Raw genomic sequence first — 21262 nt, 5'->3', positions numbered from 1 at the left:
TAAAAACTCATTTGCGTTATCTGACACTTACTTGAAATGTTGGGAGCAGAACTTTGGAAAGGGTTTTAGGTCTGGATCTTCCATTTTAACTTTATCGTGTTTTTAAGACTCATTTTTGAGTTTTCTTACACACACATAGTGATCCCACATTTTTCTACATATATATTTAAATATGGGCAAATAGCCGTATGAACTCAGGAAAATAAAGCAGTTATTGATATTAGTATATTAATTAATGAATTATCCCTTCATTCACAGAATCCTAAAATCTTAAAATTAAAATTGACCTCAAAGGAAGCTACCTTAAACCATTCTTACAAACTACTGTACTACTACAAGTATTGAATGCCTGGGATCAGAAATGGGAAGAATGCTTCCTTTTTCATGTTTTGTTCCTTCTATTTTGTTTCCAAATGTCCAAGTAGCCAAGTCTCTGGTATGTATCAGAGGAACAGTCAATTTTCAGAGTGAAGTCAAGTGAAAAGTATGCAGATGGCAGTGTAAATGTTAGGAAAGTTTGGGGAGAAATATGCCAACTATGTGCTGTTTTGTTACAGTAACTATAGAACCGTCTCTCCAATGCCACGGACAAGACCCTTGCCAAATGGAATACCCTATTTATAACCCTATTGGGAAGAGGAAATGGTGCCAGGAACAAGATAAAACTATTATCTGTATTAAGAAAAATACTTAAAAGCATGTTTGTATTTGAAAATAAATGTTAGTGGTTAAGAAAAATAATAATGGTAGTTGTAGATCTGGGTGTTGAAACCTGTTGCAAGGCTATTAATTAGTCATCATCTTATCTTCACTGCCATGTCTCTGCCAACTTACCTGTTTGAAGTCATAAATGGAGCTCATAAATGGGCTCTTTGGGAGATACGTAGAAAATAAACAATTGCCCCCACTGGGTAAATAGTTAAGAAATCTCCCTGGGCTCATATGTTTTCCTCCTGTTGGCACTGTTGACTCAGTGCCCATGTGGGATGTACTCCCAAACTGTGCTGCTGCTGGCAGTGTTTGTAGTGCCAAGTATTTAGCCTGCAGTCCCAGAGGCAATGAAAAAATAGCTAAGTCCAAGGGAGTGCCATGAGCATATGGACCCTGGTCACAAGAGTGTCGCACTGGGAGGGGCTTGGACATATGCCACAGGCTGCATCAGGACATATGCCATGGGCTGCCACCCCAAATAATTCCCTCTTCCCCAGGACCCAGAGGAACAGCTTGCTGAATAAACAAGAGACTGAGAGAGTGGTTGAATTGGCACCAGGCCAGTGTCCCTTGCCTTCCCCACTGAATCAATGAAAACTTGGCATATCCTACATTTTCAAGGAGCAGGGAAGCATGAAGGCATAATCTCTTTGTCCCTCCTGTGTTTTGTCACTTCATCTTTCCTACACCTACTTATCTGACTTGGTAGAATACAAACACTTGATATCATTTGGAATAAGACAAAATAAGGGTTGGTTCCTGGCTCTTTTGCTAGCTCTGTGCCCCTAAAAGAAAAACAAAAAAAGAATATTTAACTGATAAAAGCCTCAATTTCTTTTCAGTGAATGGTACCTACCTTGCTGGTTTGTGGAAAGGTTTAAAAAGGTGATATATAAAGTGTTTTGCACTGTTTCTAGCACATGATAGACAATAAATGTGAACTTGTGTATGACCAGATGCACACATTAAACTCTGGATAGTTCAGTTAATTACTCCATAATATTTTTATTTAATAATCAAATTTATTTATTGAGTTATATTATAATATAGAATATTGTCCTATAAGTATGTATTTATTAAAATAATCTAATTGTTAACCCAGTATCAAAATTTCTGATAATTCTGTAATTATACACAATTATTAAAGACATAATTTCCATGTATTATATATCATGTGTTGTGTATTTTATACAAACACATTATATATATCACAATATTATGTATTATATGTTTTATATATCATGTTATATTATGGCTTGTATTACATATTATGGATTTGTAGGTCTCATGTATATGTTACATACATATCACATTTAATATACTATATATTTGTATTATCAGTTTGTTTATATCAATTATAAATTGTGATATGTAAGCTTATTATTTCATGTAAATAACTTAAACTATAATCATATGATTAATATACTATCTATTAGGAGCTTATTAGATTGTCATACAGATAATTAGATATAATTATTAAAAATAACAATTTTTTACTATTGTATATGCTATTTATATAAATGTAGGTGTAAACATGCACACACAAGTTTAGTTATTTAATGATCTTTGGTGTGCTTAAGCCACAATTCTCCTGGTTTAGAATTATCACAAGGGAAGAAAGTGAAATGTCATGGGACAACCATGTGTCTGAATGAGAAAAGTTTCAGTCGAGGTCCTGACAGGTGTGTGACCCTGGGCATGCCATTCACCCGCTCTGAATCCTTATTTTCTTACTCTAGTAAAAAGGGAAGGGAACATTTACAGATTTAAATTGAAATAACATATGAAAAGTCTGCAACACACTTCTTAGCTCATAATTAATCAATAAGTGGTAGATGTCTTTATTATCAAAATCTAATTATCATTGTTGTTTTCAATGGAAGTCTCAGAAATAACATCTGAAAAGCAGCCGTTCACTTACTGAGGATTTCTACATGCAGAGCCGGCTACTGCGATTTCTGTTTTGCTTGGGCCTCATTTGGAGAACAGGGCCAGTTGTTCTCACTTTCTAGTGGTTGGAGAATATTCAAACTGATATCCCTTGTGGAGTAAGATCTTGGGGACAAATATTTCTTCTATTTCAAGGTTTCTTAAATTTCACATGTGATTTTAAAAAGCAAATAAGCCCCTTAATTGCTTCGTTAAGCTAGTCAACACTAATTAAGAAAAGTCAAGTGGAAAAATATTAGAAACTGCTGTGCTTGACTTGAAGCCTCCTCTCTTTCTCCCAGAATATGTTTTGCTTTGCTAAGGAAAGGGAGTTTGTGATTTTCTGTGATAGAATCCACTCTGACCTCCTGGGTTCTGAGCTTGAAATTGAGCTTCAGTCTTTGGGGGTTGATCCTGTTTATTACTGATGAAACATGATTTCCCAACCCCATGAAAAAATGCCTAAGTGCCTTGTAAAGTAGCACAGGGGGTAAACTAAACTATTTTGATGAGTTAGAATTCAACGAGCTTGAAACATCAGTTTCTTCTCCTTTGATACAGCATAGGAGCTTAAGAGCAGTGGGCAAGGGAGGTAGCTCAGCCTTGGAGTGGGAGCTCCGTATGTGAATATGTGCACGCGTGCATGTGTGTCTGCTCCTTTGTGTTTGTGCACCTCTGTGCACATATGCAGTGTTGAGTATGCCGTAGGGAGCTTCTACTTGTCTGCAAGACAAATAGGTCCTGAATTCAGCCTTTTGCTCTTCTCCAAACTTTAGGGCAGTTATTTCTCTTAGTTCTGCTGAAGCTTATAAGAAAAGTGAGTTTTGTTATAGATTTTCCTAGAACTAACTAGGCCATATGTCCGGTTATATCAGCTCCTTTGGAATCTCTCAGATCTAGAGAAAATGAGGAAGTAATTCCAGTAACCTGCCTTAACTCTCCTTTATTGTAGTAAACAGCTTCTATATATTGAGCACTTACTGTGTACCAAATGTTTAGATATTTTATAACCATGGCCACATGTAATTCTCAGGGTACCTCCTCAAGATGCGTATTATTATCTCTATTTAATTGATAAAGATATCAAGGCTAAGAGAAATAAATGGCTTATAGCCCCCGAGTTGGTAAGTTGTTGAGCAGGGATTAAAACCCCAAGATGCCTCCTACAAACTCAGTCTGATTTCCTCTTTACCCCATTATTGAAAAGGCTCTCTTACCGTAATCCTCTGAGTCATACCAGTAATCTTTCCTGGTCCTAGATAAGAAAAACTCAAATTCCTCTTCACTCTAAAAACACTCCTTGGCACAGTGTCTCTGCTAAGCCTGCTCAGCATGCAAACATCCCCTGAAGCTCCACAGTTGGCTTTACCCGCAGCCTTCAGGAGCTCAGCACATGTCAAGCCCTTCAGAGGATTTTGGGCTGCTTAAGGGAATCTGCTGGAAAAGCAAGAAATATGGAGGACTTTGGGATTGGAATCAGAAGTAATTTTACCTATATTGACACTTGTGCTGGGGAGACCAGACCTGAGTTATCTAGGGTAATAGGTGATCTCCCCTTGGGGCGTCAGCTCCCGTGGATGGCCTTTCTCCTTGACTATGGATGAGTGAAAAGGATAAGAACCTTGCCTTCATCAGAATAAACTCAACAGAGCCAAAACCATAAGACTCAGTCTATGTTGCAGGCATTGAAGCATGCTGTGACACTGTCATGCCAGACCCCTATTAACTTCAGTAGGGATGGCACTGGGTTCAAGAGGCTAGAGAAGAGACCTAGAGCCAGCAAAAGAGGCCTATGGGTTTATCTGCGGGAACTTACAGGGATGGTCCAGTGGTGGCAGGCTGGACAGGAAAACCAGAACTGCTGGCAAAAAAAAACATGCAGTTTACATAACATCCTCACTGAGTACCCTCTTCTCAGCAACCTCCACATGAGCACCGTCATTTCTTAAATTAAATTTGCTGTCAGGTCCATCTGCTGTACAGGGTCATTTTCAGGGTAGGCTTCAGTTAAGCTATTGCTGTCAGATGTGTCTACCATACAGGCACCAATTGCATTGGCCCATTTGAGGGAAAAAAGCTCAGTATGTCTTGAGTGAGGAAAAAGTGTAGAAGCCCTTGTTGGATGTACTGAGGAATCCAGTTCGCAGGCTCCAAAGGGGTTCTGTTAACTCAGCACTGAGCAGTCCCATGAGATTGTGAGTGTTCAATCAGCTTGGTGAGGGATGGCAGTGGGCATCTTCTGCCTGTGGTGGGCATGCTTGTGGGGGATGAGAGACCTGCCATCCATTAGACTCTTGTGTACTGAAGAGCTTCCTCAGTTTCCTTTTGGCCCAGGACTAATAGATAAGACAATTCGAGACTTCTCTCATAATGGGTCTGAGCCAGTGGATAGTTCCCTTGCCTTGGACTGAGCAGGATGAAGTCGCAGGGACGGGGTGGGAGCAGTGCCTGTAGCTCTGATGCTTCAGACACATGTACATTCTTATGAAAACAAATGATCTCTGGCCAGGAACTGAACACAGATAAACTAAGGCACAAAGTGTGCACAATTAAAAAGACCACAACTTTTGTGAAAATGCTGACTTTAATTAAAATAAGCAAATAAAGGAACAAACAACCCCTACATATTTCCTTCAATTTCTCAGTGTTCTGGAGATTCAGAGCTAGTGATTATGAGACTAAAAAGTTTTATCAGGTAGTTATCAAATTATTCTCATCAAGAATATGAGCTAGAATCATGACATTCTTTCCCAACATCTTTAATGAGAGTAGAATGAGGTCTTTGTAATAACAAACAGCTTTTGATATTTCTGTGGGGGGCTATAGCTCTAACTGCTCGCAAATCAAGGACAAGAAATAAAGTTTATGTAAGAAGAATGTGTGATGAATGTTTTGGGAATTGAAGCATGCAACACAAATGAGCCTAAGGATACAGGTGTGAGAGGCTGTTGCAACCTAGGTCACAGTTCAGAAGGTGGTCTACCCCAGAGCACCTGCCAGTCAGATAAAGAAGCCAGGCAAGCACAAGGCAGGATATTAATACTCGTAGATAAATGAGCTGAGAACTGTGGTCCTGGGGAGCCTGAAACACTTAACAAAGTAGGGGCTCATGACTAAGAAAAATACAAGGCCAGATCCCAGTTCTAGTGACAAGGTCAGAGGGAATAGAGATGTCAGCAGCGTGACCCAGAGAGTACTAAGTCTAAGACCTCACTGTAGCAAAAAGTGATTAGAATCTAATGAGAGTGCCTGGGTGTCAAACCCAGTCAATGGATACTAGCAAGGGTTCATGATAGTCTGAGCTCCACTGAACTTCACTGTCCCAAAGATTGAAGTGATAGAAGAGTCCTGATAACTTTGCCAAGAGCAGAAGTGGTGTGAGTACTGGGTACCCTTAGGCCTCCTGGAAGCTCAGAAGATTGAGCCTTAAGAATATGAAGAGGGGGCCAGGCATGGTGGCTCACCCTGTAATCCCAGCACTTTGGGAGGCCAAGGCGGGTGGATAACGAGATCAGGAGTTCAAGACCAGCCTGACCAACATGGTGAAGCCCCATCTCTACTAGAAATACAAAAATTAGCCGGGAGTAGTGGCATGCACCTATTGTCCCAGCTACTCAGGAGGCTGAGGCAAGAGAATCACTTGAACCTGGGAGGCAGAGGTTGCAGTGAGCTGAGATTGCACCACTGTACTCCAGCCTGGGCAACAGAGCAAGACTCTACCTCAAAAAAAAAACAAAAAACAAAAAAACTATATATATATATGAAGAGGGTGAAAGATTTCATATGTTAACACCCTGGAAAGTCTTCACTTCCAGATTCTTTCCATGGAGGCTCTCTCAAAGGCAGAATGACTCCCATTCTAGAAGCAGAAGGTGAGTGTGGCAAAGGCCTGTGGAGGAGCTAGTGTGAAAGGAACTGACATGAGGACAGCTACCAACTGGAGTGAGAAAGTCAGGTCTCAGCTACAAGAGCACTAACTCGGCAGGCGAGACCAGTAGGGCCCTCATCAGAAACAGTCCAGATCAGCCACCTTTTTTGACATTTTGAGTCCAAAAATGTTCCTATATACTACACTGAAGTGTGTCCCTGAAGGTGGCCCCAGAAATGGTCCAGATGAAGTCCTGGGAAGGCTGTGGAGGTCCTCCTCTTTTGTTTCCTTCTTCAACTTGCTCCAATTACCTTGCTCTCCCATTGAATTTCAAATCATGCCTTGTATCTTCACATCTCAGGTCTTTACCCTAAGCCTTCCCTTTGCCTGGAATGACCTCTTTCCTCTCTCATCATTCAATCTCCATCTCGCCTTTCTTGCTATTGTGATTACTTTAGCTTGCATGGACTTCTCCTGGCTCTAATATCTGAATCTTGTATTCAGTAATCATTCTTTGGTAAATTTTCCTAAGAAAGTCCACTGGACAAAAGTCAGATTCACATTAAACTACAGACTAAAGAGCAGGAAGAGCCCTTAGAGATCCCCTAGCCCTACTATTTCTGTTTAGGTGAGGAGGCAAAAGTGTAGAAGGAAGGCATGATTTCCTTAAAGTCACAAGAGAGTCAAAAGCAGAGAATGCATAAATCCATGTCTACTGACTCTCAATCTGGAATGTCTTCATGCATTTTTTAAAATTTTTTTATGCCCAAGTAATTTAACTTGAGATGAAAATGCAATAAGAATCACATTTCCACAGAAGTGATAAGAAATTGGTCAGGGCTCCTTTCTGATGTTTCAGCAGCTTTGAATCTCACTGAAGGTCCCTGTTTTTGCACCTCAGGGTGAATCATGGGTTTCTGAATGGGCAGGAGGAAACTAAGGCTAAGTGAGGCTACCCCTGGACGCACTGGAAGCCCTCCCAGGAGGGAAGAGAAAGAGACCTATAACATCAACCTTGAGCTTTCCTTCTTTGTTCCTTTTATGGCCTTCCTCGCTTTACGTGAGTTCTGGGATATGAACGTGCTCAGGGGTAGAGAAAGCTGTAATCCCCAGGGCCCTGCACTATAAACTTCATTTCCTCCCTTTATTGCAGTTAACTGCCCATGAACTCTATTAATATTTTGCAAATTGAGATCCCTAAAACACATGTTACTGTTAATTTTAACCTCATGCTAACTAGGATGTGGTCAAATTTTCACAACAAATTCCAAGGATATTTTGATATGCCTTGGAAAAATGCATTTAAAGGTGGCTCTGGGGTATTATTTCTTCTAAGTCTACACATTTTCTTTCAATTCTTGCTGCTTAGGAGCAGGCAGAAGTAAACTGTCTTAGGTGAGGAGGAGCCATAATACAAAGTGATGCAGTTACGATACGGGAGTGACAGAAAGAAACCTCAACCAGACCAAGAGGGACAGTCAAGGAACATCAACTTTCTGAACATCAACCTTCTGAACTTACCATAGTAAAAATCTGATGTCAACAAAATTATTATACACTTTTGCATGCAGGATCAATTTACTTTGAAACACTTCACCATTCTATAAACACAGTTTTTCCCTTAGGCAAAAGCCATGGGTTTTATAAATTTAATGAGACAAAAATGAATTTTTCCCACCTCCAGGATACCAAATACATTATCACGGAATAGTATCACAAGTATGACCTCTAAGTCTGATGAGCCAGAAATAAGAAACTCCTTTCCTTCCTTCCTTCCTTCCTTCCTTCCTTCCTTCCTTCCTTCCTTCCTTCCTTCCTTCCTCCCTCCCTCCCTCCTCTCCTTCCCTCCTTCCTTCCTCTCTCGTCTCCCTCCCTCCCTCCTTTCCTTCCTTCCTTCCCTCCCTCCTTCCTTTCCTTCCTTCTTTCCTTCCCTCCCTCCCTCCCTCCTTCCTTTCCTTCCTTCTTTCCTTTCCTCCCTCCCTCCCTTTTCTCCCTCTCTCCCTACCACTCTGCTGCCTCCTTGCTTCCCTCTCATCCCCTTCTCTCACCTCTCCTTCCCTACCTTTACTTCCCTACCTTTTCTTCTTTCCCGCCTTCCTTTCTCCCTTCCTTCCTTCTATTTACTCATCAAATATTTTCTGAGTACCCATGTTGCCGGGAATTGCTGTAGCCATTGCAGATTCAGTGATAAACATATCCCCGGAAAACATTAATCAGTGATTCCACCTTTGAGATAGATATTCTTCCCCAAGAACATCAATCTATTCAAGTCACTCACCTTAAAGAGAGGAGAAAATGTCCAGCTACAGAAAATAAAGCAGTGACCATTTTATGAATCATTGAGTCAACAAACCTGCTTTTTTAGTTTGTTTTCCCAAATGATTCTCCACTTTCTCTCAATCATAATGGTAAGTTCAAGTTCACCTAAGTCCTTATTGCCTCAAATAAGGAGATGGTGTGGTATAGTGACATCATTTTTGGCCTCACAACCAATTATTCTGAGAAAGGTGAGTGAGTGCAGAGCCATTGGAGAGAAGGACATCCACCTTCCTCTGCCTCCTGCCCTTATACAATGCCAAGGTCACACCTGGACCTAAAGGAGAGACACTCCTCTTCTGTATATGTTCAATTGATCTTATTCTTCAACTTCCATTGCTCTCACTCCAATTTTTTCTTACCCTTGATTCTAATATAGGTGGCAGCATTCACAATACCTAAGTGCCAACTTCTCTCAATACATTCAATAGGAATTCAGTTATTTAGGGAGTAGGGCATAACCTGAGGAAAAAGTAAATATTCTTCCTACCCTTCCCTACCCTCTTTGTGAAATAACCATGCTTTCTCCTTATGATCAGGGTGTATTACAACTGCCAGTACACAAACTCTTTTCTTTGCCGGCTGTTCTATGGGTACAGTGGGCCCAAACTGATCAGCAGTGGTCATATTTTTAAGTTAATGAGTCCTATATCTCATGGTAGAAGCAGCCCTCAGAATCTAAGGTTTCAGGAACAAGAAACAGAAATCTCCCAAGTAGGTCACTGGGAGTAATGGTGAGTCCAGCCCCAAGAGTTCCCCCAGAGGACTCAATGATAATAATTCATTCTTCTTTTGAGAAAGCCAAGATCCCATCTTGTACCCTCAGCCCAGTGATTTCCTGGGCATACAGATAACCCAGCCCCAGAGAAGGGCTGCTAAGGGCTGCTGCAGGGCTGGCTCAGATGCACATGAAGCTCTGCCCAAGAAACAGAGAGAGAGAGAGAGATCCTTGAGAGTCCACAGCTGTGTGGGGATCTGGGCTTTGAGCCCCCTCAGCTGAAGTCAGCAGCCCCTGGAGTGTCTCAAACCTGCTGCTGGCCTCAAAGCTCAACTTGCTTGGCCAAGGCCCCATATCACTGTAGGACATCCAGGGCTTCAAAGGAGGGCCCCTCAGAGCAGCCTCCTCCTCCCGAACACTTCTTGCCAAAGCACAGCTGAAGCAGGCTTGAAGCTAAATATTTGGATTGAAAGGGAGGGAGGATGCAACCCCTCTGAAGGGTATTTTACCCAAGCCATTGGGAGAGAACCAGCTCCCAGCGCAGGCATGCTGAGCCCCGCAACATTGAAAAGCACTGTAATCGCTGTGCAATCAGCTGTACCATGTGCCTGCAAACCTCACAGAAACACAGGCCCTGCAATGTGCATAGTGATTCCCAGCCTGCCTCCCTCATCTCATTTCACCCTCTTCACGACCTTCAGAAGCTGCAGGATGCAATGGCTCTCTTCTTTGTATATGCAGAAATTGAGCATCTCCACAATGGGGAAATGACCTTCTCAATGTTGAACATGAAACAAGGGCTTAAGACTGGACTCTAAGTCGGGCCTTCTGAAGGCAGGATTGACCTCTTCCTTACCAATCCAGGGTTGCTGTTGAATAATAACAATGCCCAACATAAGTACACAATGCTGTAGGGAGGTGGACAGAGCATGGTTTTGGAGAGAAAAGAACTGAGCTGAAGGTTCCATTCCAGCGTCTGTCAGTTCTGTGACCCCAGGCCTGTCATGGTTGACTTTATTGAGAAGCAATGTCATCTGGAAAGTGGACACAATACTGAGATTCGTCCCTACGCCCATCACTCGTCTGCACTGAGGGTCACCTGAGCCAGTGTGCATTTAAAAAGTCCTTTCCACCTGCATGTGCCCCGAACCTGGGAATGATGGTGATGGTGATCATGCCAAAGAAATGAACATCACAGCCTGAAAGAAAATGGGGGCAGAAGAGAGCTTCGACATCTTGCCTAGCCCCTTCATTTTATAAACGTAAAAACTAGTTTGTCTAAGTCAACCTAGGAAAATGGTAGCAAAGCCAAGCTTAGATCTCCCAGACCTGTCCTGTATCATGATCCTTCTTTTTTTCTTCATGTTCCCAAACACTTAACAAGCACATTTATTCTCTGGGGGTAATAGATAGGACAGATGATATGTCCCAAGTTTATGGGCGAGGAAATTATGACACAAGGGTTACAAGAATTACGTCAAATGGCATGATGAGTAAGGAGTGGGCTGGGTTTCACTCTTTATTTGGCCAAAGTAATTTTATTTTAAAATGAAAAACAAGGCCGGGCGCGGTGGCTCAAGCCTGTAATCCCAGCACTTTGGGAGGCCGAGACGGGCAGATCACGAGGTCAGGAGATCGAGACCATCCTGGCTAACACGGTGAAACCCCGTCTCTACTAAAAAAAAAATCAAAACACTAGCCGGGCAAGGTGGTGGGCGCCTGTAGTCCCAGCTACTCAGGAGGCTGAGGCAGGAGAATGGCGTAAACCCGGGAGGCGGAGCTTGCAGTGAGCTGAGATCCGGCCACTGCACTCCAGCCTGGGTGACAGAGCGAGACTCCGTCTCAAAATAAAATAAAATAAAATAAAATAAAATGAAAAACAAAAACAGAACCACTACACTCACACCAAACATTTGCCATCCAAACTGTTCAAAGGGCTTTCTTTATACAGATCTCCAACCATTGCAGGGATCCCTTTTACAGCATCCCTGTCACTTGAGCAGCTCACCTTTGCTTAATGAACTCCTGTGTGGTCCTCATCAGACAAATAATTCCATCATTAAATAACCCTTATTTCAAGCAAATATTTACCAATTGCCTGCTGTATGCAGGGGACTAGATGTATCGATTGCGAGAAAGCTCTCCCATGTATTGCAGCAAAATCTGCCTCTCCCTGGAGAGTAGTCATTTTGCCCTCCAGCTTTACTACAATGGCCCCATGTGACTTTGCTATAGAATATGACGATGCTAACCATTCCCTTCTTCCTAATGCTCTCTCCTTCCTTGTGTCCTGGTAGTCAGGCCCCATGTTCTCCTGTACCTCTGACTTACTCTTTCCAGTCTCTTTCACTGGCTACTCTTCTTCTCTCTTAGTTCATAAATATCAGCATTCTCAACAGGACTGATTCACAGCCTCAGAGACATGACTCTCAAATATAAATCAGCCCAGACCTCTATACTGAGCTGCAGACCTGTACGTCAAACAGCTGCAAGACATCTCCATTTTGATGTCCCACAGGCATCTCAAATTTGGCATGTCTAAAACTGAATTTCCACCCTCTAATCCCCAGGAAACCTCCTCTATCCTGTATGCTCTTTCTCTCTATCCCGTATGTTCTATTATTCCCCATTTGAGCCAAAAACCTGGACATTGTCTTTATTCCCCCCTTGCCTTTGCACATATCCTAACGCCTTAGTTCTACACCACACCACCTCTTGAACCTGCCCTTTCTTCCATTCCCACTCCTATTGATTTAGGTTGGACCCCATTTTAGTTCCCCTATAGTATACAATAGACTTCAGTTTCCACTGTGGATTCCTTGTAATTAACTCAACACAATAGCACTAAAGTGTTCTCTCTAAAATGTGATACATTTGGTCACGCTTTCCCTGCTAAAAAACCAGCCAATGGTGCCCCTCCATCAAAGGATAATGTTCTGATTTTATATGATGGGCTAAGGAGTCCTTAATTATCCAGCCCCTGCCTACTTTCCAGGCTCATTTCCATTTGCTTCCTGCAAAGTTCTCTGAGGTCCTCTCACTCTAAAGTCTAGGCATTTCCTTAAACTGCTGTGCTCTCTGTGGTCTCTGGTCCTCATCAAAGTCTTTTTAACTCCAAGATGTTCTTTCCTTCAAAGGATACATTTGATTATTCCCTGCTATCTTTGTGATGCCTTCCCAATCCCCAGCTAGGTAGAGCTGGTCTCTTCCCCTGACATACCTTGGCCATAGAATAATCTTATATAACATAGCTGGTTGCTGTGTGTCCCTTTACCTCACAGTGAGCATCTAGATAGTGCATACTCCTTTTGATTGGTTTCTGTAGTCTACTGCTTAGCATAGGCCTGGAATACAGTAGGTACACTACAGTTGTTGGCTCAATGAATTAGTTAAATAAATGAATGTATGGATATGTGTATTTCATACCTCTTTACTATTTCACCTTTTCAAGCTTGCCCTAAAATGGTTGGCTATGACATTTTTTTATAGTCATACAGCCCACTAAACCAGATTTTTATCATTTAAGTCTAACTAGAAAAATCTTTCTATTTACAGCAAGCAGTTCAGTGGAACTAGAACCATGAGTGACCCAAAGAAACTGGAAGCAACTAAATTTTTAAATAGGGTGTTATCTCCTCTTCACTAATTCCGACTCCCCAGCATGTCATGTCTGAAAGGGGATTGTTGCCCTGCCTTTGTACCCCTACTGCAACCCTAGAAAAATGATGGCTGCAAAGGGACATTCACTTTCCATGGCCTCCCTTCTTCTTCCTGACAATTCCTTTCCTCTATTTCACCAAAGTCATCATTAGTGAATACTGCCTGTTTGCTTGAGCTGTTTTTGTTTTTGTTGCCATTTAAGATCTCAGATTTATTTCCAACTAAACGATGATCAGCTTAAGATTGGAAAAAGAAGATATTTTTCTACATTATTCTGTCCTCTGGTCTACGGCAACATTCAGAAGGTGTGCCAAGAAAAAAAAAGTTTGCATTGGATTTGGTTTAGTTTTGGTCAAGTTCTAGCTAGATTCTTGTTATGATGTTCTTGTTATACCTGCTGACCTACTGTGTGGTTAAATGTCATAATGTAAGATATTAAGCAACATTTTTTTTTTCTCCTTCTGGTTCCCCCTCATCAACTTGTATAGTTAAGACCATTCATCACAGGGATTGTTTCTCATGGTGGGATCAGACAGCAGATGAGAAAATTCTTATCTACTAAATATTAAAACATTGATGTTAAAAGACATAGATGTACAAAGCAAATGTGTTTGTAAGAATTCAGATCTCCTATCCTCTCCACTTAACCCCAGACAATCTAGACACCCACAAACTGGGGAGGAAAAGAAGAATTATAGAAAGTCACTGGATTAGATATTGGCCTATGACCTGCCTTCCACCCTGAGTAAGCTCCTGGAAAAAGAGAGACACAGAAACTCCCCACATCAGTCTGAGCATTTTATGGCCATCTTTACCTTCCTCCTAGACAAAAATGGTGCATAGGTGAAAAGAAAGTAAGCATTGGAGAGCAGCTTTTGATAGCATATGATGCCTGAGCAGGCACAGTGACTCTGTGAGGCACACAAGTCAGCGAGCAGCCTCCCCAGGCCCTGCAGGTCCCAGGTGGCATGGAGAGAAGAGCTAGGAGCTAACTTTTCTGTGTTCCTAGAGGGAGTGGGAGTCAAGGGTCATGTGCTCCAGTGACCTAGATTAGACGCTGATCACATAGCAAAACATGTGGGCTGACCTTGCTGCCACTGATAGGAGCTCAGGCCCCCTCTCTGTGGGCCAATATTAGGAAGGTGCATGCATCTAACAATGATAAGGCAACAATATTCCAATATGGTACCAAAGGACCTAGACCAAGATGTAGATAAGTCTACCTCTGCCACCACTAAAACAAGGTTGTAGTTGCATAAGTCTCTGACTTTCCCACTTATTCCCACCCTCCCCTGTGCACTGCTCTGCATCTCACACCAGAGCTACCATTTCGTCTCATCACTAGGGAGAATGATAATAAAGGAAGAATAGTCTTGCTGAGGAATAAATTTTCAACCTGAAGAGCTCCCCCTAACCAAAACAACAACAATAACAAAACTGAATTTGATCGAGTTTCTTCTATAATGGAGAGATTTATGTTTTACTGAAGAAGTCAAATTGTGGACAAAAAATTCAAAATTATATTGACAACTTGTAGAATATAACAACGGCAATAGTTGGCACACCTAAGCTTGTAATTATGAAGTTCACGTATTTTACATACAAATGGAAGTTTAGGTGGGACAACCAGTATGGGTCTGAAATTCTTACAGTGAATTTCCGTTCTCTGCAGCAAAACTTTCCAATCACTCATACTTAAGTCTGGATTCATTTTTGACCCCATTCCTCCATGACCTATATTTAGTTAACCACCAAACCCTGGTAATTACACCCACACAGTATATTTCTATACTTCCTTTCTACTTCATCCCTACTGTCACTCAGTTGGGTCAAGCCTTTGTCATTTCTTAATATTAAAATATTTTAAGTTGTTCTCTTTGCTTCTAGTCTTCCCCTGACCCTGTACTTATTTCTGGAATAACTTAAGAAAGGAATGATATGGTTCCAGAACTCTGCATAACAGTCTCCAGCATCGACAGATTTGATTTCTATGTCCTTCATCTGACACTGAAGTCCACCCAAAGTGAGGTGCTCTACGAATGGGGAAGACACATTGCCTGACACAAAGCACAGGTGTTAAGAGCTCAGCTTTGGCGTCAGACATCTCTGGCTGTGTGAATTTAACACTATTAAACCTCATTCAGTCTCAATATTCATATAGCAAGTGGGAAAAGCAGTTCATGTGATCACAGAGATGATGGTGATCTCATGTCTAGCCTAGGGTCCAACACCTTAGTAAGTGTTCCACAATTTTCCTATTGATCAAAAGTATGTATTTAGGGCCACTATGGCAATTACCTTCATTGCTGCTATTATTACTCCATGCCTGGCCAATACAAAGCAGCTTTCATTATGGCTCCATGGCATGACCTAAGCCCCTCTCACACCCACCTCTCCCTCGGTATCCCTCTGTAGGCAGCAGAATGAGATTCCATGTGCTTCTTTATGTTTATGCTGACAACTTTGCCAAGACTGTCCATCAACACAGAACACTTTGAGCATAACATTTTTTACCTCTTGACTTTGACCCTGAGGACTTCGAGTAAAATTATTTCCTTCAGAATTTTGTCAGCACTGTTGAATTTCCAGTGAAGAAACATTTTCTTGAGTGAACTCCAAGCTAATTAAATTCTTAATCTGCACATTCCATTTTTATCTGCATTTTAAATTATTTTCAACTGATCAGTTAATTATCTCTAAATAATATAATTAGGGTGTATCTATTTTTTGTCAATAACAAACATCATGTATCATTTCTAAAATCATGGAGTTTTTGTGGTTACTATTTACATTATGGTCAATTTTCCTGGGTTGTATTTCATAGCCTACTTAATTATTCTCTTATCAACAGATTTTATCTACTCTATATTTGGATCCTTTGTCAGTTTTGTGTTTTGATTATTATTTGTACTGGTAATGTGTTTACACATTGGAGAAAATCCTGAGGATGTTTATTTTTTAGATAATCCATGGAAAAGTAAATGAGGGCAATTTTTGAGAAATGCTTAGAGGGAGAAATGCCAGAGAGATAACTAAGAAAGAGAGAGAGCTGAATAGATAGAGAAAGAGATATGGGGGCAGGAAAGGGGAAGAAGATTCTCCTGAGTTTAAGTTCCACAGAAACACCAAAAGCAAGACTCCTAGGTGAGTGATTTAATAAAGAAATGTTCCCAGGGTGGACCAATAAAGGAGAGGAGGGAAATTTTTATATTTACAAAAATGTTGAAAAGGCAACTGAAGGGATTTAGAGGTAGGTGCTAGATATAGCAGCTAAAATAGAGGACTCCCAGCTACGTCTGATTTTTAGATAAATAATCAGTAATTTTAAAATATAAGTATGTCTTATGCAAGATTTGTTGTTTATCTAAGCTTTAAATTTAACTGACATTGTCCACTACAACAGCACAAGAGATGGAGTGTAGAGGAGGGAAGAGGCCCCAGTCACTCTTATATCCTGGTTGCTGAGTTCTTAAATGCACAGGGGCATTCAAAGCAATTTGGGGGCCAAACATTGGGAACATAATGGATGGTAGAAGCACCCTATTCCAATGTCATTTGCCCCTCTCCCCAATCTTTAAGTCCAACTTCAGCTGAGGGTAATTCTTAGACATAGTGTGATCTTTAAACACACACACACACATACACACACATTACCACCACCAATACCAACAACAATGTATTCCTTGACTTGCAAAAGTAATGAATGCTATTTTAGAAAATGTAGAAAATATACAGAGTATTTATTAAAATAGATAAAAGACAATTCATTATTACTACAATGGTGCATTTTTTCATTCTTTTTTCTAGGCATTCTATGTATTTTTGCATGTATTCACTAGTATTTTTTTCTTTTTGCATGTTTTTTTCAAAACTAGGACAACTCTCTAAATATTGTTTTAAATCTTACTTTTCAAAATTAACATTATTCTGAGAATTTCTCATCCTTAAGTGTAATTTGAAAGCATAAATTTTAATGAATGTGTATTTTATCTCATGGAAAAATTATAATCTATTTATAAATTCCATTATTTTGGACACAGGTTATTTATAATTTGTGGTTAATATAAACAACACTGTGGATAACTATGTAAATTTTTATCAGCATAGCTTATCGCCTTGAGATTACTCCTCAAGCACTTTACACTCCATTGTGGACCTATTTTGCCAACCACTAGCTGGAAAGGTAGAGAGCTGTTTCATTACTCGATGCAACAGTTTTTATATCAGGATAAGATTATTTTCACTAACCACAAAAATAATATTCAGGTATGAATTGGAGGGTCAATTTATATCTTCAAATCTCTAAAGGTTGTTAAAAGAAAATAAGAAACAACAAGAACAAAATATTCTGGATGGATCTGAAAGTAGAAAAAGACTCAACTGAAGGATTACGGGCAGGCAGATTTTAGTTCAACATGAGGAAAGGCATCCTGAAATTTCTGTGAAGCAATAGAAATGGCTCCCTTGAGTGACAGTGAGCCCTGGCTCATGTATGGGGAACAGAATGGAGACCTATCCTTGGAGAAGTAGCAGAGCACTATGGCTGAGGGCAGGGACTCTGGAGCCAGAGGGTTGGGTTTTAACCCAAGTAATATGGCTTGAGAGTTGTGTTGCCTCTAAATCTCATATTGAAATGCGATCCCCAGTGTTGGAGGTGGGGCCTAGTAGGAGATGTCTGGGTCATGGGGGTGGACCCCTTTTAAATGACTTGGTGCCATCCTCATAGTAATCAGTTCACTGCTTGTTTAAAGGACCCTGGCACCTCCTCCTCTTCCTCTCTTGCTCCCTCTCACCACGTGGCACTCTAGCTTCCTCTTTGCCTTCTACCATGATTGTAAGCTCTCTGAGGCCCTCACTAGAAGCAGATGCTGGCACAATGCTTCCTGTACAGCCTGTAGAACCATAAGCCAAAATAAACTTCTTTTCTTTATACATTACTCAGTCTTAGGTATTAATTTATAGCAACTCAAAACATACTAACACACCTAGCTCTGCCATTTTCTGACTGTGTGATCTGGGGCAAGTGGTATAGCTGCTTTGGGCTTTAGTGTCCTTATCTGTAGAATGGAAATTATTCCTAATGGTAGTTGTGAGGATTAGATGAAAAATGTCTATGTAGTGCCAGAACTGTCCTAAACATTCAATAAATGTTAGCACTTGTTTTAAGTGTTGTTACTGTAGACAAGTTTGATTAGGCAATATAATTGGCTAACAGCTCACAGAATTTGGGAATCTATACTGATTCTCCCACTGTGACTGTACCGCTATAGTGATGTCACTCCAATAGACCATCCTGGCATTCTGCAGGGTACACTCTGGTTCTGTTTGTTTCCAGGACTGTGCCTCATTATTTACCTTTTTATGAGTAAAAATAACTTCAGTGCCCTTCATTTTGCAAGTCACGATGAAGGCCAACTCTAGCTTTGTAGCTTATCCATACTGGAATCAAATAGCTGCCTTGTAAAAGGAGTGTTGCAATCTTTAAATGCCCATAAATAAGGATTTGAACATTTATCTCATATCATGTGATTTGGTAAAAGTAAACAGAAAGTCTTTTAGTGGAAGAGTGGAAGTGATGACTGAGTGAAATGATATAACACAGGAGGGTTAGGTTGAGAAAGTGTGTGAACCGTAAATAGATGAAGGAGAAAAGTGTGGTTGGTACAAGAAAAGTCAGCTTTCTGTATGGCAGGCAAAGCCAGTTCACAGATGTTGCCAGCTAAAAGAGAATGACCTGCAGAAACTCAGTAAATAGAGAAGGCTCAATAGTCTCCTCTGTTTATGTTACCCCTAAAAACTTCCCATGTCTGCTCTGCGACCTCCCTCCCATAAGTAGCCAGGAGGATATATTAAAATAAGGAGTTATCTTCCTATTTGGAAAACCAAATCTTAACTGGAACCAGGACTGAAGTCCATGAGACATGGCAGGTCTCAGAAAATATAATCAACTGCTAACTCACTGAAGCTAGATTAAGGAAAGTAGAACACTAGAGCCAGACATACCCCCAAACTGCCAAAGATTACAGGCAAATAGAGGACCCATGTTACAGAGTAGAAAGTGAACACTGGAAAATTGTGTAAAAGACAGCTAATTGTTGGAAATACAAGTAAAATTGTTGAAAATAAAAACTCAGAGAATTCATTAGTAGCACACTACACCATGGGGAGTAGACAATAAGAACTGGAGAGGCTAAGGAGGACAGCAGTAAAGATGGGATAGAAGACACCTTGGTATGATCACGTTCCTCTGAAAAGTCTCCTGCGGCATCTCTTTGTACCATGTATCCCAATACTGCTTAGAATCAAGAAGAGAGAGTCAAATTCACTTTCAAACAGCTATACACTTACCAGGGCCTCTGAAACTGACATCTCTTGTCCAAAATTCTAGAAACCCTTAGCCCTAAAATATGGATTGTTCACAAGGAATCTTTACAGTCTCTTATTTTGTTAGTGCATTAGAATGCTGAAATGCCTAAGAGATTGCAGCTGGGATTTTTTTCCAACTACACCCTCAATGGGTGGGTTTGGCATGATGGCTGCTGAAAAGAGACCACCTGCTGGCCACTTAAGCTATCAGCTCCCATGACGAGCACCAACTCATGATAAGAATTCTACACTTTATTTTATCCTGTAATTTGGTCATAAATATGTATTAGAAAAGGCTTAGAATTTTTTTTAAGTAAGCTCTAGATCAACATGTGTATTGTAAGCTTAAAATCCACCTTGCTCTTAGAGACTTTCTTCTAGAAAATACCTAAGAGTTAGATCATGGAATTGGATATATCTTCAATTAAGGATAGTTCTAAAATCTAGGAGAGGGGCTAAAGTCAAGTGACCCCAACAGCCCATGAAAAGACGGGGAAGTGAACAGGAGAAGACCATGGCAAAAGTAGTCATGATAGAGTGGACCAAATCAATGAAACGGTTGAAGAGCTCTTTGCTGAGATTGGTAGAAACATAGGGAAGATGCTTGTGGGTGATTCAGGAGTGACCCCAGAGAAAAGGAGGACAAAATGGCAGTACGGGCATGTGTTTGTTGTTTTTTTTCTTAGCCTCAGATTCCCAGTTTGCTGAGCCAGACTTATCTAAACCACATTAATAACTACAGTCATTCTTTCCTCTTCCTGTTGAGGTTAACCATTGATGGGTTCTAGTTAGCCTCCCTCCAACCCTCCAAAAATCAGTGGCACATTTAATGGTTACTTTCCTTCTTGAGAGGTAACTCTGCGAACTTCTCCCACCAAGTGAAGAATGCTGGAAATACATTTTAAATGAGGCAGAGAAGACTCCTAAACACATTGTGGGTGAAGATAGTGGGATTAGACTGTGGCATTAGTATCAGTTCCTTTCAATTTAATTCGACCACTTATTTTAGACCTACTGGTATCGCAAGATTGTGCCAGCCTTAATGATTCTGACATGAATAACAACAGCAACAGTTTCACTCAGCACCTTTATACTCTAAAATTTCTTGGGACATATGTCCTTTCAAGTATTCTCACTTTTAAGAGAAATTGTAATGTGGCAGGAAGACCATGGGCTTAATAGCGAATCCAAATTCTGCTACTACTTAACAATATGAATCTAAGCAAGTTACCTCCTCATTTTGAGACAGTGTCTTTATTTGCAAAATGTGGATTATATATATTTTAAATTATAGTTATGAAGGTTAACTATAATGTCTATTAGGCATCTGGCAACTTTTCATGCTCACAGTAGGTGTTCAGTCAATGATGGTATCACCATTGCTGCTAGTTTCCCTGTGGGCCCCAAGCCCATCTGCTGCTGCTCTTACCACCTCTGAAACTGCTCTTGCTGTTGGAACTGCCATTACTCTTGTTTTTGCCATCACTCAAAGGTGTCCGAAATCTTGGAACAGTTATCCTAGGAATTATAGTAGCTGATAAGACTTTGTAAAAGGCTTTCTGAACTTTCAGGTATTATCATCCTACAATACAAAAACTTGAAATGAGTTACCAGGAATCTGCTTCAAGGATAACCAAGTGAAATTACTGTATTTCATCTCAAGCATATGTTTTCTCTGAAATTCCAGTGTTTCA

General features: G+C 40.7%; 1 long non-coding RNA gene across 1 annotated transcript in view; it reads right to left on the bottom strand.

Annotated features, from left to right (window-relative positions):
- LOC105518290 overlaps positions 1 to 21262 on the bottom strand; it is a 40708-nt gene that overhangs the window by 4822 nt on the left and 14624 nt on the right. Inside the window, exon 3 of the long non-coding RNA XR_001002802.1 lies at positions 4453 to 4498. This is a non-coding gene — a long non-coding RNA (uncharacterized LOC105518290). The remainder of the gene's footprint in view (positions 1 to 4452; positions 4499 to 21262) is intronic.

Source organism: Colobus angolensis, unplaced genomic scaffold (genome assembly GCF_000951035.1).
Source record: "Colobus angolensis palliatus isolate OR3802 unplaced genomic scaffold, Cang.pa_1.0 Scaffold109, whole genome shotgun sequence".
Lineage (NCBI taxonomy): Eukaryota > Metazoa > Chordata > Mammalia > Primates > Cercopithecidae > Colobus > Colobus angolensis.
Note: the sequence above shows the minus strand (reverse complement) of the source record. Positions and strands in the feature narration are given on the sequence as shown.